The sequence below is a fragment of the Cucumis melo genome, chromosome 5 (genome assembly GCF_025177605.1).
Source record: "Cucumis melo cultivar AY chromosome 5, USDA_Cmelo_AY_1.0, whole genome shotgun sequence".
In the NCBI taxonomy this organism is placed as follows: Eukaryota; Viridiplantae; Streptophyta; class Magnoliopsida; order Cucurbitales; family Cucurbitaceae; genus Cucumis; species Cucumis melo.
Genome location: NC_066861.1, coordinates 9946973 through 9953152, shown reverse-complemented (window position 1 = coordinate 9953152; position 6180 = coordinate 9946973). Strand labels below are relative to the sequence as shown.

The 6180-nt window shown below is 32.2% G+C and overlaps 1 pseudogene; it reads left to right on the top strand.

The window, feature by feature from the left end:
* The first annotated feature begins 2643 nt into the window (after nt 1-2643).
* Nucleotides 2644-2735, top strand: LOC127149644 (U6atac minor spliceosomal RNA; annotated as a pseudogene).
* Nucleotides 2736-6180: the final 3445 nt, after the last annotated feature.

The window sequence follows — 6180 nt, the reverse complement described above, 5'->3', positions numbered from 1 at the left end:
GCACGCCTTCAATGTCATAGTGTGAATCTCCACCTCTGAAAAAGAGTTTTTTCTCATTTATTTCCAATGGCATTCTCCGCATGCCCGTGCCTGAGGTGATGAATTTGAACCTTGGTGACGGTTATTTCCATATTTTTCTATAATATCCTTTTTCCCTTAATTCTTCATCAATTCATCATATCAACTTCATTTTTCATTTTAATCCTCAATGTACTAAATCCTCCCTAAGAAATAAATTTCCAAAATTCTTTCTTCTCCATTCTCCCATTTTTCTTCAAAATTCGAGCAGATTTCTTTACTCAAAATGGAGGAGTAAACATTTTCTTGAATTGTTGTAGAATTACTTTTAAGAATTTCAATTCAATTTTTCTATATTTTTGTTTCTAAATTAATTGTTTGAATTTGATTTTTGAATTCTTGAAGCATCTTATGCTTTTTGTATGCAATATACATTTCTTTGACAAATTAATGTTGAGTTTTTTGAATTCCCTTCACATTTTTTTAATATAAATTTTGATTTGAGTTTTGGTTAGAATTTCTTTATTTTCATGCACAATTTTTGTGAAAATAAAGTCATGAATTAATTGCAAAATTAATTTTCAAAAAATCTTGCATTTAATTTCTTGTGTGATTCTAAGATTTAATTTGCATTTGGTTTGATTGTCAAACTTTTTTAATTCGTATTCTTGGAAAACATTCATTTCCTATTAATTTTGTGAATAATTAAAGAGGTAAGTTCCACAAATGCATGATTGTACATTTCTCATTATTTAAGGTCTTGAATCTGTCTGACAATTTAATAAGTTGAATTCCCAAAAAATTTGACCAATATTCAATGTAAATCTCAAATTTACTTCACTTGTTTTCTTATCCATCCAAATCCAATATTGTCCTTGCTTCTTTTAGAAGTTTAAGTCAAACTTTGTTAGGTTGAATGAAATTTCTTTGAACTCTCTTGATTCTTGTTCAATATTTGTTGTTTAAATTCATGCATTACATTTTTTATAATTTCTTTTGTCTATTGACAATTTTTCCATTAGCTTGGATTTTAGAAAAGTTCGCTATCCATCAAACACTCTTTTGGGTTCGACCTTTACTACATATATTACGGTAAAGTATATTGAGTGGGAAAAACTATAAATAGTTTTTTAGGCAAAAACGGTAAAAATTTCCTACTTTTCAATCTTCTTTGTTGCAACAATAACTGACTCTTGTTATTATAAATTTCATTTAGTTGCAATTTATAGGAATAAAACGACCATACTGAGCATTAATTTTTAGTATACATTTTCGTTCCATCAATGATTTCTCCTTTAAAAGTTATTTCATATCATATGGCCGCCAGCAAGCCATCTCGCCTAACACCATCACCTGGCCTACTAAGCTCTTAGCCCATCTTGCTTAATACCATCAAGCTTCTTCGCCTAGCACCCTTGCCGTCCAATGTCTCAAAGGTTCTCAAACTACTTTTAGCCACCTAGAATGAATCCTTCAAAGGTTAATTGCCCACCTTGGGCACCTAGCCATCCTTCCAACTTTTCCCACTTAGCCAAATTTTATTATTTAACTTTTCCTCGTTAGCTTTTAATGACGTCCGAGGCATAACACTTATTCTTTAACTTATCTTTCCAAAGAACTTCTTTCCACATTTCTAAACAATTCTAGACTTCCTTCAACTACTTAACTTTTAAGGGAGTTATTAGATCTAGGGTTTACATATTTTCTTTTGCTTGCTTGGGACAATCGAGAGTAAATTTGGGGTGTTTGTTAAGACTATATTTGACTTACTTCTTCTATCATAATACTCTCGATATTACACTACTTATTCATTAAATCTCCCATTTTATAGAAAATAATAATCTAGACATTGCAACGAGTTCAACGCAACCAAAACCCCATAAATTGATGCTAAAACGAACCAAAACAAGATCAATGGCTATTTTGTAAATCTGATGAAAACCGACGCCATGACGTTATGAACATTTAAACAACATCAAACATGCGCAAATGTTTTGCCCCCAACCGACCCAAATGGCTTATTTTGGCCTCAATTCACTTGTAATGATCAATATTAGCACTTTGATTTTTCATTTTTCATCCAAATAGCTCTCAATTCCATTGAAAATCCTCTCTATAAATTAATAAAATTTCTCCCAAATTTCTTCAAAGAATCCTTTCTTGTTCAATTCTTTGGGGCTACATCAAAGTCTATCAGCAACTAAGGTAACTTTCTTATGATACAGGTGTTTGTAATTTTCTTTGAGAATGTATATTTAATTGCTTTTTAAATTTATCTTTGTGTAATTTCCTTTCTTGCCTTTTGATAAATAGTTCTTGTTTTATTGGTTTGATCGTCCAATAATTCTAGGTTAAACTTTAATTTTAGAAGCGCTAAGCACAATTTTTGAAACATGATTGTTTAAACATTGTTGGTTAAATATTTACCATGTCTATCTTATTGGTTTGTCTTCAATTTTCAATTTGAATTTTGCCCAAACAATCTTCCTTAGATAGAGGCATTCCTTGCTTTAGAAAGTCTCGACATTACGTCTTTGATCTTTATGCAATTTTAAATGATCATGGAAAAATCGGTAAGATGAATGCGTGTTATATAATTTGAAATTAGAATGAATTTTGATATATTTGTTGATTAAAGGAGAGATGGTTGGCATCTCCCCTTACAAGGTCAGGAACAGCTTTTGGGCTTCCCTGTTAACACATACGGATATATTTCTTGATTCATTGTCGTGGGACAGTTGGTTGTTGGTTGAGGGTTAATTTAACAAGCAAAACATTTATTGTTTAATGATAGAAAAATTACAGGAACACCCAAATTTCCATTTTTACCAACGGAGAGAATTAACATTTCTTGTTTTGCTAAAATTAATTCCAAAAAAAATTCAAAAACATTTAATTGATTTTATTCACTTTCTTGTTTGATTACCATCAAACCACCTGTTGCATGAATTTCTTTGATTCTTTAATTGGTTTTTTCTTTTTTCTTTATTTATTGTAAGATTAGGTAATTCTGGGAGGGATTTGAAGTAGAGGAATTTTCACTACCCAATTGATAGAAATTCTTAAACTCGTTTTTTTTTTTTTTTTTTTTAACTATTGCATGGTTCTTGTATTGATAATTCTTTTCGTGCAACTGAATGAATTCTTGCATCTTTTGATCAATATATAACAGCCCCTACTTCCAAATTCCTTTCATCAAGTCAGCAAATCTGTGGAACACGCTCCAAATGATCAGAACAAAAAGTTTCAAGCTTAATCTGCAATATAGATAACATGTTAGACATGATGCAAGACTTGCAAACTAGTGAATCGTAAGTAACACTTACAAACTACTAAAAGCTTTGAAAACAAAAACAGAGGAATCTGTAGGATGTAAATAATAGATAACGTGCAACCAAAAATGGGAAGAGATAAAGGTGAGGTCATGAGAAGGTGGGATTGATGTCATGGTTCGAAAGTGGGGTGTGATGGGAAGAATGAAAGTGGGTGGGGGGAGCCATCATCAAATCTTTGAAAATGGAGTATTAAAAAGAAAAGGTTTACTTTATACAAATCAAACACATAGTACAATGTAAAGTTAAAACTCAAAAACAATTGGGGACCAAACAACCCATGCGTGTGACCACCAATGACCCTCAAAAGCTTCCACGCCTCATAAAAAATATAAATAAATTAAAATCCAAATATACAACTCCCTTTTCCAACCTTTCCGATGCAAATATAAATAATGGCACAACAAAGACTAAGAAAATGACCCCATCTAATATCCAAATGTGTGGACTTTTCACCATTTATAGTGATCTACGCTACAAGTATTATCTCAAATTCTGAATTTGAGCCTGAAGTGTAAATAACATCAATTGTTTGATAGAGTTGGGATTTTGATTTTACTGTGACTTGAGTTTCAGATTATATAAATGCTATTTACTTATATTTAAAAATTGACTTATAATAAGTTTGAGACTTTGAGACTTTTTGTTTGAGTGAGTTGGATTCTTTGCAAGTTTGCTTGTACGCATGAATTTTAAAAAATTGAAGTTGAACAATTAATTTGGTTGATTTACGTATATAATAAAAAAATCAAAATATTTACAGTTCCTGTAACAAAAACTAAAAGTTCATGAATCCACTGTTGTATTTTCATAAATTTCAGATTTTCCCTTGTTGGTTTTGAATTTTGCGTTAAATGTTTAAACATTTTTTTTCATATTATTACTTCTCCTTCTTCATATTACCACTTTTTCTTGTTTGCAATTTCTTTTTCTGTTCTTCTAGAATTTATTCCTTCTTTGTCATCTCTAATCATCTACAACATCATCTCCTTATTCTTTTTCCATTATTAGATAAAATAGAGAAAACACGTAGAAAAATAGAGAAATTGATTAAGTTGCGCGTTACAAGTTACAAAAAAGTTTTATCCCTGTTTATCGCGTTTTGCATGTTTTGTATGCAGGATTTCAAGCAAAAAGAAGAAAGAATAGCCCAATGACATACGAAATGTCAGACAAGGAGACAACGCGACCAATAAAGTGACATGCAAAACAAAGTTGTCATACCCCATCCCGAGCACCTCCTCACTAAGCTCGAGTTGTGGCGTGAAGCCGATTGACATCGTTCTTCTTCTAACAATGCCTATCAACCCTGCTTAACCTGTAGCTCTCATCTTAACCCCTTTATGACTTTAAACATAAAGTGCGGAAGAAAAGTCTATACTTGAAAATAATAGTTTAAATCTTGACAAAACACTTTCAAGTTTACCCAACCTTTGGACAACCTGTTCACAGTCTTATATAGACAAAACTAAGTTTAGAGATCTAACCATGGCAAAACAAAAACAAATTCAACAATTTTGTTCCGATATACTAATCTATTACAGACAATGGCAACTAAGTCTTCTATTAGTTTAATTACAAATTGCATGTATGGAATGAGTTGTACAAAAAAAAAAATCTAGTCAAACTTCTAGCAAAGTAGGCGGAGCTTTAACAGGCGTCAGAACCACGATCTCTACCTATAAAGGAATTAAACATTGAAAGGATGAGTTATATAAATCCTTGTGAGAGACAACTTTCAAAGCAAAACATGTTTACTAAAGTGCTTTTCTAGGTAAATATTTCTAGCAAAGCAACTTATGACTTAGAATCAACTGGCTTGATTTTACTACATTGTGGTAGGGCATGTCCAGTACCCCGAATGTCTTCCTTTCTAACTTTAACCTTACGATGTAGTAGGGCACGCCCAGTACTCCCATCGTCCTCATTGTAGTGAGGCATGTCTGGCACTCACGACCTCATCGTTGTCATGGAGTACACTTAATATCGACAACAACATAATCTTTTATGTGCACATAAGATCATTATAATCATAGTCTCAATCTTAGTCATGTATCTAGTATCGCTCTTAAGTTTTTCTAGCTTAAGTCTCAACTTAGCTTTTAACTATCTCTTTTCCATATTTCTTGTTATACCTTGAACTCTTCCTATCTACGTGAAAAAACTCTAGGCGTAGAAGTCTTATCCCTCAATACAATACTTGATGAAATGAAACTCTAGACGCTAGTAGCACCTTATCTCGTTATAGCTATTATGAGATGGAAAATCTAGGCGTCTGTAAAGGCTCTTATCTCTTACCTAGTCTATGTGATGTAAACTCTAGGTATCTACTGGATACCTTCATCACACAACCTTTGTGCACATGACAATCTCCCCATAGAGTTGTTCATAAGATGGAAAATCTAGGCATCCGTAGAGGCCTTTGTCTCTTACCTAGTCTATGTGATGAAAACTCTGCACATCTATTGGATACCCACATCACACGACCTTTGTGCACAAGACAATCTCCACCATAGGGTTGCTATTAGATTAAGACATCTTAGTATAGATTTAAGCATATTCAGAAATCTCATACTAAAAATTTAACTTACTTAAGTTAGTATGCTTGTGAAAGACTCTTGCATTACTCAAGTCTCAAATCTAGCTTTACTCTAAATAATCCTTTTGCTCGAATATTTGGAGAAAAACTTAGCATTCAAACACATTCTCATAAATCTCATGTTTAAGAAACATTTCTCAAATTGAATGCTTTAGAATCTTAACTCAATCATGCTTTCTCAAAACTCGTTTCTAAACTTGAAAGTCATGTCTAGTCATACATTCATAACTC